Raw genomic sequence first — 12,294 nt, forward strand, 5'->3', positions numbered from 1 at the left:
TGTTCTTTTTTCTCAGGAATCCTTTGGCTATTGGGGATCTCTTGTTAATCCATATAAATTTTAGGATTCTTTGTTCTATTTCCGTAAAAAATGTTGTTGGAACTTTGATAGGGATTGTGTTGAATCTATAGATTGCTTTAGGAAGTATAGACATTTTAACAATGTTAATTCTTCCAATCCAAGAGCGCGGAATATTTTTCCATTTCTTTGTGTTTTCTTTGATTTATTTCAACAATGTTTTATAGTTTTCAATGTACAGATCTTTCACCTCTTTGGTAAGTTTATTCCTAGGTATTTTATTCTTTTTGTTGCAATTGTAAATGAGATTGTATTCCTAATTTCTCTTTGTGCTACTTTGTTGTTAGTGTATAGAAACACAACCGATTTTTGTGCATTGATTTTGTATCCCGCAGCTTGACTGTATTCCTTTATTATTTCTAAATGTTTTTTAGTGGACTCTTTAGGGTTTTCTAGATATAAAATCATGTCATCTGCAAACAGTGACACTTTCACCTCTTCTTTTCCAATGTGTATCCCGTTTATTTCCTTTTCTTGCCTGATTGCTCTGGGTAGGACTTCCAATACTATGGGAAATAAGAGTGGTGACAGTGGGCATCCTTGTCTGGTTCCTGCTCTTAGAGGGATAGCTTTCAGTTTTTCTCCATTCAGAATGATATTTGCTGTGGGTTTGTCATATATGGCCTTTATTATGTTGAGGTATTTTCTTTCTGTACACATTGTATTTAGAGTTTTTATCATAAATAGATGCTGCATCTTGTCAAATGCTTTCTCTGCATCTACTGAGATGATCATGTGAATTTTATTCTTCATTTTGTTAAGGTGGTGTATCACGTTGATAGATTTGCAGATGTTGAACCATCCCTGCATCCCCGGAATGAAACCCACTTGATCATGATGTATGATCTTTGTAATGTATTGTTGTATTCGATTTGCTAGTATTTTGTTGAGGATTTTTGCATTGATGTTCATCAGTGATATTGGCCCGTAATTTTCTTTTTTTGTGCTGTCCTTCTCTGGTTTTGGTATGAGGATAATGTTTCCTTTGTAGAAGGAGTTAGGAAGCCTCCACTCCTCTTCAATTTTTTGGAAGAATTTGAGACGGATAGGTATTAAGTCTTCTTTGAATGTTTGGTAGAATGCACCAGGGAAGCCATCTGGTCCTGGACTTTTATCTTTTGGGAGGCTTTTGATTGCTGTTCTGATCTCCTTACTGGTGATCGGTATATTCAAATTTTCTGCATCTTCTTGGTCCAGTTTTGGGAGGTTGTATGCTTCTAAGAATTTATCCATTTTTTCTAGATTATCCAATTTGTTGGCGTATAGCTTTTCATAGTATTCTCTTAATATCTTTTGTATTTCTGAGGTGTCCGTTGTAATCTCTCCTCTTTCATTTATGATTTTACCTATTTGAGCCTTCTCTCTTTTTTTCTTGGTGATTCTAGCTAAGGGTTTGTCAATTTTGTTTAACTTTACGAAGAACCAGCTCTTGGTTTCATTAATTTTTTCTATTTTTTTTTCAGTCTCTATTTCGTTCATTTCTGCTCTGATTTCTATTATTTCCTTCCTTCTGCTGATTTTGGGCTTTGTTGTTATTCTTTTTCCAGTACGTTTAGGTGCACTTTCAGATTGTCTATTTGGGATTTTTCTTTGTTGAGGTAGGCCTGAATTGCTATAAACTTCCCGTGTAGAACCTCTTTTGCTGTATCCCACAGATTTTGGCATGTGATGTTTTCATTTTAATTTTTTCTCCAGGAATTTTTTTATTTCTTCTTTGATTTCTTCATTGACCCAATCATTGTTCAGTAGCATTTTGTTCAGTCTCCACATTTTTTGTGGCTTTTCTGGTTTTCTTTCTGTAGTTGATTTCCAGTTTCATACCTTTGTGGTCAGAAAAGATGTATGGTATTATTTCAATCTTCTTAAATTTATTGAGACTTGTTTTGTGGCCTAATATGTGATCAATCCTGGAGAATGTTTATTCTGTGGTTTTTGGATGGAATGTTCTGTATGTATCTACTAACTCCATCTCGTCTAATGTGTCCTTGAAGGCGAGTGTTTCCTTATTGATCTTCTGTTTGGATGATCTATCCATTGGTGTTAGTGGAGTGTTAAAGTCCCCTACTATTATTGTGTTACTATTTCTCCTCTTATGTCTGTTAATAATTGCTTTATATATTTAGGTGCTCCTATGTTGGGTGCATAGATATTTACAAGTGTTATATTTTCTTGTTGGATTGTTCCCTTTATCATTATGTAGTGCCTGTCTTTGTCTCTTATTACAGTTTTGAATTAAAGTATATTTTGTCTGATATAAGCATTGCTACCCCTGCTTTCTTTTCTTTGCCATTTGCATGGAATATCTTTTTCCATTCTTTCACTTTCCATTTGTGAGTGTCTGTAGGTCTGAAGTGTGTCTCTTGTATGCAGCATATACATGGATCTTGTTTTTTCATCCAGTTAGCCACCCTATGGCATTTGATTGGAACATTTAGTCCATTGACATTTAAAGCAGCTATTGATAAATATGTATTTATTGCCATTTGTCACTTTTTCTTTTTTGGGGTGTTTTAGTGGTTCTTCTCAGTTCCTTTCTTTTTCTCTTGCTCTCTTCCCTTGTAGTTCGATGGCTATCTTTAGTAGTATGTTAGATTTCTTTTGTCTTACCTTTTTTCCGGCTTATAGGTTTCTGGTTTGTGGTTACCATGAGGATCATATTTAATATACTATGCATATATCAGTCTCTATTGAGTAGATAGACTGTTTAGCTTGACCTCTTTCTAAAAGCTCTACTTTTTCACTCCTTTCCCCTCTCGTTAGTTTTTGAAATTAAAGCATAAATTCAATTATGCTGACGTCTTCTTTTAAAATTCAAAAACAAAGGAAATGAAAATAAACAAACGAAACAGTTCACACTTTTAGCTCCTTAAGTTAATAATAAACTTTCTCTTAATTGATGTACCTGTGGATTTCTTCTGCTATCTAAGACAATGGGTTTCTTTCTAATTCACACAATTTTTAATTAAAAAATGTAAAATTACTTTTGTCTTGTCTTCAGTAGATTTAAGAAAAAAAGAAAGCATGCTCCTGTTCAAAGTAGAAGGGGACTGATTACGCGTCAATTATTTCTTAGACACATGAGAATCCTTGGAAATGAGGAAAGGAGCACATGATCAGCAGTATTAATGTCTTTAGAACAACAATAGATTGAGTCCCCTATTTTACTTAACATGATGTAGTAAATTATTTTTATGTCGAGGAACGAATTCTCATGGTCCTCATTTTCTGTGTGTGCCCTATGGCAGATTGGAGAGTTTGACGCATGCTTACAGCAGCTTCAGTGTATACACTTAGAGCCCATGGGTTCAGAAGTTTCCCCAGAGCTTGGAGCTGTTGATGAACCCAGACCACCATCAGGGTCCCTCTCTAGTCTTTCGTTGGGAGAGTTGCATCATGTTGTCACTTCCATGAATAATGCTGCACAAATATCATGGTCCATAACACTTATAGAGGAATGGGCCAAGCCCAGGAGCGGGGCTTTCATTTCCTCCCACATCTAGAATTGTACCTGGAGGGAGTACCTGTGTGCACTCATGAGGAAAGAAGACATTGCACGTTCTCACCGTGTCCCTCCAGCTAAAGCTGTACCGTCCGACTTTTGATCTTTAATGATTCCTTGTAGCTTACAAGTAACCTGATGGTGAGTAGATTTCTAGATTTATAAGCTCAACTCAGAAGTCGGCACTTTTCTGTTGGCTTGTTGAATATAAAAAGCCATATGGAGTTCCTCAAAGAAAAAGAAAAAAAAGAGGAAAGGAGGAAATTTCTCCTTGATCTTGGAAAGTTTGTGGACGATGACAGACGTACCAAGACAGAGATCTACACACAAACACACACATCATGACATGTACTATTTACTTTTAACACACAATAAATTTATCAATGCAAAATGATGTTTAAAAGATGAAATATAAAAGTGCTGAGGATACATAATATGAAGAAACACAAACTAGAAGCGTTTTGACTTTGAGACTGGCGTTTGTCAAAAGAGACTGCGATTTGTCATACAGATGTAAGAAAATGCAATCAGAAATGTGAGTTTCATTTTGGAAAAAAATAGCATTGAAAAGGGTATTCTCAGCCTCGTGGGGGGAGATGGGAAGGTATTAGCTCATGACTGGGGTGATCTAGGCCTGCTCCTTGGTCTGAAAACATTGAGCCCATTTCATACCTTCTGTAATTGTTGTCATACTTCTTGTGAGCTTTAAATTCTTTCATCTTCAAGACTAACAATGCTTTGGAAATAAACTAAAATCTTTAGCCATATGGCCACTCATCCTCCAGGAAATGAAAGAAGTTCATTTTGTTTACTTGTGGTTTGAGTGTGGGCATTTCTGAGGCAGCAGGTGCATTTGGGGGCAACAGTGTTCGTATTGTTTGATCAGGATCCAGAGGGAAACGTATATTTTAACCTGTGGAACACTGTCAGCACATAGACTCCCAAATACACACTTTGAACAAACGTTTTACAAAGCAATAGTTTCCTTTGTGCTGGTGAGATGCTCTGCGCTCTCCAATTCCATGCAAAATCATGCCTGAAAAACTATGAGTCGTCGGTCATTGGTTTCATTTCCTGAGCTTTCCGTCGGTCACCACACATTTGTGTGGGGACAGCTCAGGTCTCTCCAGTTTAGTACCTGATAATATCTTTCAGGTTTTCTAGCTTTGAACGATGAAAAGTACATGTTTCCCTAAGATAGGAAAGGCTTTGACTGCCACGTTAGCAATAAATTACTCATTCTTTGAGGTGCTACTCTGAGTCCACGTATAAAAGATAAAAGAATGGATATTGCCCTATCTCTCCTCTCACCAGGAAAGTGGTGACTAATTCACATGACGTGCTGTAAAATTTGCTATGTGCAAGAACAGGTGAACAGTTAAGTTAAATATGAAGATACTCACATGGCTGTAGAAGGTACTTATCAAGTGTAAACTGCAAGTGGAAAAGTGAAGAGAGTGAGAAGCTGTTAATAATGGACCAGTATGCTCAGAAGGACCTCTACACAGAGGGGAAAAAAAAAATTATATTCCTTCCACAGTTTAAAGAGAGGAAATATGTGTTCCTCCTTAGAACCATTCAGAAAGTGAAGGCCCTCTGTGTTCCATGTCAGAGATCTGTTTCTTCCATGGAAAGAGGCGTGTGTCAGCAGCAGGGCTGGTGGCAAGGCAAATGCTCCTGTCTTGTTCCAAGAGGAGGAAAGGGCAGTATCCTGGTTAAGAGCTGGAAAGACAGGAGGTATTAACAAGAATATTCTCTTTCAGTTGTTGCAATTCTTCCTGTAAAGAAGACTTTCTTCCCTCTACATCAAAGTTGAGAAAACCAGTTCACAAGGAAGTGGGAGCACAGGTTATCATGAAAGCCAAACTCATGCTTTTCACTGAGTTTGGCTTATTTTCAGCTCCTCATTTTCACTTTTCTCTTATTTCACAGGGTTCACAATTTTAGGACCAAGAAATGATGCCACAGTTTGTTGTGAAACACTGACTTTATTATGGTGATTGAAAATTTGCTTCAGTCTGTTTTCCTTCATAACTTCCCCCACTTTTTTCTACTTTTATTCATTTTCCAGTTTGTTAAATAAAAAAATATATTTTTAAGAAGGATGGGACCATTATCTCTGTAAAAGAGGAATGACAGTTAAAAGGACATATAAACAGGTTAAAATTTTCTCAATAGTACATTATAGTATATATACATGCATGCATATGCAATTTTAAAATTTCATAATGGTTCAATTATTAACTGTTATTTAATAACTAAAGGATTATACAAAAATGAAAATCTCCCTTAAACCCCATCTCAATCTCCGGAAGTGAGTTTTTTTTAACAATTCAATGTACACTTCCAGACATTGTTTCAATTTCAATATAAATATACACACATAGAGAGAATTTGTGACCCAAAAAATGGGATCACACTACATATAATCTCACTATACATTATATTTTGCCTTCCACTTGTTTGAAATTAATAGGATTTTTGGAAAAAAATCAGGTGAAGTCACTTACATATACTTATTTCAATTACAAGTGTTTTTCTTTTCTACTTAAAGTTATTTATTAAGTCATTTCTGCCGGGGGTCGAGGCAGCATTTGATCGGCTGTTTGACAGGGTCCAGCCGATCAAGAAGAGCCGAGGAGTGCAGGGCGCCCCTCCACGAGAATATGAAGAGCGTGCCTTTCCCCAAGCTATGCTGAACTTTAAAAATTTGTTTTTCTTCCCTTTGTCTTATACCCCATTTTCCTACTCATGCTGTAATTTTCCAGATGGTCGCTTTAGAGAAAAGAGTATGCTCCCCCCGCGGGGTTGGTACTGAGGAAAATATGTGACCACCTGCATAAGCCTTCAGAATATCGCAAGGGGCAAGTTCCCCCCGATGCACATAGATAGTGGGAGAATTTTCCTCCCTAATGAGGGGTTCGTACTGAAGAGAGTATTTGGATCAAAGCAGCTGCCTCCTTCTGGTTGATGTTTTGCTCTTCCTTCAGTTTCCCTGATAAGCATAGATATACTTCTTCCTCTGTAGTTAAGTAGAATTTTCTTCCATGTGTTAGTTATTGAAAAATATATTATTCCCCTGCATGTGTTTGGCAAAATATTATAGAAGTCTTTTCTTAATTGCTGAAGTTGCCTTTGTGCAGGAAAAGATAATTAACCTCTGCCTCCCTAAAAGTTAACTCTGTTCCCTGTAAGTATATACTTAATCAATTAATGCTTTGTGGTTTACTCTGCAAGAACATCTGTACTGCTATATTTATCCCCCGCTAAAAAAGATATAAAAACACTGTATAAACCAGTAAAGACAGACTTGCTTTATATTTCCTTATCTCTCTGAGAGTATTTGTAGAGCTATTTCTGTACTAATCCTGAAAAATATAAAAACGACACTTGTGGACAGTAAAGTTGGACTTGCTAACACCAACCCAAGTCTCACGTCTTCTTCATTTCCCTCACTGCGTCGACGCTGTCCATCCCTCAGGAACCTGCACTCAGCTGGAGCTGGACTCCGGCAATTTCAATAATTTTAAACATATACATTGTTTCTGAGTGTTATGCATTTCAATCAAGGCTATAATGAATATTCTTGAGGAGGTATAATTACATGTTGCAGGTTAATAAATGAAGGAAAGATTCCTAGACGCAGAGTTAGTGGGTCATAAAAACATGTAATTTTAAATTTTATGGAAGACAAATGTTTCTTTTGTTAAAATAACATATGCAATGTCAAAATATATGTGCTTTTTAAATTAATGATTTTTTTAAGATCTCTGCAAAGATAAAATATTCCAACTTCAGTTCCTATCAAGAGTCAATTGGCTCATTTCCCCACACTTTTTCAGGCTCTGTATATATCAGGTTTTTAAATACTTACTTGTCTGGAAAGCAAATATTTTTATATTTATATTCTAAATTTATATCCTTAATCATCAGTGGGAATACTGTAATGTTTTTAAGTCATGTTTTTGTAAATCTTTTGTCTGTGAGCTGCTTCTTCAAATCACTGCTTATTTTTTGTTACGTTTTCTTGCTAATTTCTTGAAAAAATTATTAATCTGGTTGAATTTCTCTAGTATAATCATTATTCCTTAGTCTTTGTTAGTTGTATTTCCTATAGTATAGACATTTTTAAAAATATGCAAATTTATCTACATTTTCCTTCAAAGCTTTTGGGAATTGCAACTTGCTTAGCAAGATCTAACTAAATCCAAGATAACCAGGAAAAACAAATAAAGAGAGCAACTATTATTCTTTCTTACTGTAGTTGTATTTTTTTAATGTTTACATATTTGAATTGTTACTAGTTGGGGTGAATAGAGTTAATTAGGGGTCCACACTCCTCACAACTCAAAGGCCTGGTCAATGATCGCGTTTTAATTGTTATATTTTACAAAGTATGTTTGGATATATATTAAGGATAGTTTCTCCTCATTAGAATTGCATTTTTTTTTCTTTTTCAGAATTTCCCTGACTACTCTCATGGGCTTATTTTCCCATTTCCTGTTTGTATAACAAACAGTTTTAAGTAACATACATATAAACTTTCATACTTATCAACTGTCTTTCATATTAAAAAAATCTCAAAACATATCTGTAAAACAAATAAGGTCATTTGATTCTTACCATTTTAGATGAGAAAACTATAAAAAGGTAAATGAGCTTTCTAAGATCTCCTAAGTGCACCCATTAGCTAAGGGATTGTAACAAGGGACATTGGGGCTATAGTCCAAGACGTTCTGCATCCGTTCCTCTGTATCCTCTCTAAGACTCGTGGTTTATGTCCTCAGATATGCTTTACTTTGAATGTCAGGTGTTCTTGGAATTGCAATTTCTAAGACGTTTCTGCGCATATGTGTGAATTGCAGCATTAAAGTTTTATTATCTGCCTCAAAGACTTGTGATATTTTTTCCTCAAGCAGAATATAGTACTAAAAAAGAAAAAAAAATACTGTATTTCTTCAATACCGGACCCAAGTGAGCAAAAGGGAGCGAGATTATGTTTCTGTGGATGCTGTTTCAGTCGTGTTCTACTGCCTCATGCAATGTTTATTCACTCAGTGCTTTACCTCAAGAATCAAGATCCAGTGAATGAGGGGGCATTCTCCATGTAATGAATATTTCCTAAATACTGTTACTTGGTCATTCTGCGGCTCTCTTTGGGCCTCGAGGCTTTGGCAGGAGCGTAGGAACTTGTGTCTGGAGAAGAATCAGTGGGTGGGCCATGGCAGGACTTATCTTTCCTGTCATTGGGATTAGAGGCAGTACCAGCAGTGAAGAGTGAAGACTCTAACCCTCATTTCCTGGCTTCAGAATCAGTTCTGCTCCTTTCTAGAATATAATTTGCTTAACACATATCTGCCTCAGTTTCCTTTTCCGTAAGACAACAATAAGAAGAGTGGCCACTTCTTATCACTGTGATTGGGGATAAATGAATAAGTAAATGTAAACAGCATAGAACACCTGGCTCATAGTAAGTGCTCCCTTATATATACTATCAGCATTATTAGTATCAATGTTTCTCTTCAGTTGCACTAGAGATGGATGGAACCAATGACAGTACCCGGAGAAATTTCATCCTTTTGGGGTTTTCTGATAACCCAATCTGGAGAGGATCCTCTCTGTGGTCATCTTGATTGCATATCTCCTGACCCTTGTGGGCAATAGCACCATCATCCTGGTGTCCCAGCTGGACTTCCACCCCCACACTCCCATGTACTTCTTCCTCACTGACCTCTCCTTCCTGGACCTCAGTTTTACCACCAGCTCCATCCCCCAGAAGCTCTATAACCTGAGTGGAGGTGACAAGACAATCAGCCACACAGACTGTGCTATCCAGCTCTTCCTATTCCTGGGTCTGGGTGGTGTGGAGTGTCTGCTCCTGGCTGTCAGGGCATATGATGGCTTTGTTGCAGTCTGCAAACCACTTCACTACATGGTGATCAGGAATCCATGCCTCTGCATGGCCGTGGTCTTGGTGGCCTGGGGCTGTGGGATGGCCAACTCCTTGACCATGTCCCCAGTCACACTGCTGTTACCACGCTATGAGAACCACCATGTGGACCACTTCCTGTGTGAGACGCCCACCCTGATCAGGATGGCCTGTGTCAATACAGCTGCTGTTGAGGGCACTGCCTTTTTCCTAGCAGTAGGCATTGTGCTGTCACCTCTGGTATTTATCCTAGTCTCCTATGGCTACATCATGAGGGCAGTGTTACAAATTCAGTGTCAGGGAGGCAAAAGGCCTTCAGCACCTGTGGCTCCCATCTCATGGTGGTCTCACTTTTCTATGGAAACATCATCTACATGACCACACAACCTGAGAACAGCTCTTCCCAAGACCAGGGAAAGCTCCTCAACCTCTTCTCCTGAACACCCTGATCTACACCCTCAGAAACAAAGAGGTGAAGGGGGCACTGAGGAGGCTGCTGCTGGGTGACAGAGAGGTAGGAAAGAAGTAAGGGCAAAGGGGAGAGACGGGCCTCACCAACTGGTTGTCACTTCCATCAGGGACCAGTGATGGCATCTGGAACTGTTGGATCAGATCTGGGCTTGACCTGGGCTTCAAATTTACACCTTTACCCAGACTAGCATAAAAGTGTTTCAGTTACAACATTAAGTGTTCTGATGAGTGAACTGCATGACACACATCATCCAAAACTCCTTTATATGATCTGTAAAGCAGGCCCAAAGGACAAAGCAAGATAAGTGTGTGGTTATAAAGATAAGTTCCCATAGTGTATACCAGAGCGCCAAGGAGGAAACTACTTTTCTCCATCAGACTTTTGTTTCTGTAGTAGTTTGTTTTCAATTCATTAACAACTTTCTGAGTTCTTTAGTCAGAATGATCACAATCAACCACTGATCTTGGCTGACAGCCATCAAACAGGGGAATTCAGCACAGTTGGCTATTTTCTATTTCCTAAATTCCCATCAAAAGCTTTTAATTAAGTTATGGATTTTGTTCTACCTTTGTTCCCAAAATTTGACTTTTTCCATAAATTCTGATGAAGATTCTGATAAACCAAGAAGTTGACCTAAACAATGATGCATATGTAATTTAAATTTTAGAGCATTATTTCTCAGGTGTGTTTTCTATTAATGAGAAGAACCTAGTGTTTATTAAGTTCCTGCTATGAGTCGAGTGCTCGTAATTCATCTAAGACTTTCTGTGTTTGTGGGAGGTCAGCATGATTTTCATTGTCCCTATATTACCCATGTGGTACTTGAGGTGTGGAGGTTAAATCACTCACTCAAATAGAACTGAACCAAAGATTTACTCCAAGTTCTGTGACTGTCATTTCCTGCTCTTTCTATTACTACATGAATTTCTAAAGAGCAAAAATCGAAAAGTGTTTAAAAAATAGTGTCAAAGACTCTTTAGAGATAAAGAGCATGACTGGTTTGTGTTCCTTAAATAATCCAGTCCAGGCTGTATGGGAGAAAATGGTTCCCTGGAGCCTCGTAAGGTTCCTGTATGGATTTGAAGTTTTAACTGATATAGATTAACAGAGCAAAGCATACAAATTTATTTAATTCAAATTTTATGTGACACAGGGGCCTTAAATTAAACAAGCAAAGAAATAATTTTTATGATGGATTTGATGAAGAGTGGACAGTGGTGGAGAAATGTGACAGGACAAAGGAGGTATGAGCTAAATGTGATAAACTGGAGAATCATAGCAGGGTCTGTCTGTTCAGGTTCCACTCCATATCCCTCCATCTTGACAATAATGATGGTCCTTCCCTGCAAGTGTGGGGGCAGCTTTCACATGAAAGTCTTTCCACCTGCTGTAAAGGAAGGTCAGACAGTCCTTCCCATACATGCTAGTTTACAGATCTCTTTAGCTCAAAATAGTCAATATGCCAAAGTGCCATAATTTGAGGTAGCTCCTCATGAACTTCTCTCACTTAATGTAAAAGTTAATTATCTGGGATAATTGTTAAAATGCAGATTTTTATTCAGTAGGTCCTGGGAGGGCCAGAGATTCTGCATTTCTGCACACTTCCCAGGTGATGCCCTCACTGACTCTGCTGGCCCTCAGACCCTACTTTAAGGATGTAGGAAATAGATCACCCACGGCTCTCACTGCAGGCATGCAGAAGTCGGATACATTCTGGAATAAGTGGAGATTGGATTCATAGACTAAATGAAATGGGGAGGGAATAATGAGAAGAGCCAGGCCTGGGTGGGGGTGTCCTTATTCCTCTGCCATCACATGGATTCTCTGTCCCCTCTGCTGCAGAGCCTCTTTTCCAAGGCGGACTGTATTGCAACCCTTCCTTTTCTAACCTCCTCGTTCTCTCACCTCACCTCACCTTCAAGGGGACCATCCCCCCATGGGATCATTTAAGTGTAAGCAAAACAGGGTCTACTGGAAGGGGGATTCCTATGCTTCAAGGGGCCCTCATCTAAATACTCAAAACTGCTGTTTTTAAGAAACAGTGATGCTGATGGGCTGATGCTGAATAAGAGAATGAGAGTTATCTGCCTGACAGTCAGGGTTTACTTCCAAGATTTATAAAACTCCAAAATACCACCTTGGTACCAAAACAACTAAGAGTGAGATATAATAAAGAATTAGGGTGGGGCTCCCAGGACTTCTCCATGCTTATGTTCTTCTTGGAAAGAGCTTACTAGTCATCCTGCGCGAATCAGCAGAGCAGCCCCATGGGCTCTGAGGTCACAGTTTGCCAGCATTCCTTCCTCTGGGAAAAAG

At 38.2% G+C, this 12,294-nt stretch overlaps 1 pseudogene; it reads left to right on the forward strand.

Annotated features, from left to right (window-relative positions):
* The first annotated feature begins 9,114 nt into the window (after window positions 1-9,114).
* LOC138918433 (olfactory receptor 2W3-like) lies at window positions 9,115-10,035 on the forward strand (annotated as a pseudogene).
* Window positions 10,036-12,294: the final 2,259 nt, after the last annotated feature.

Source organism: Equus caballus, chromosome 17 (assembly GCF_041296265.1).
Source record: "Equus caballus isolate H_3958 breed thoroughbred chromosome 17, TB-T2T, whole genome shotgun sequence".
In the NCBI taxonomy this organism is placed as follows: Eukaryota; Metazoa; Chordata; class Mammalia; order Perissodactyla; family Equidae; genus Equus; species Equus caballus.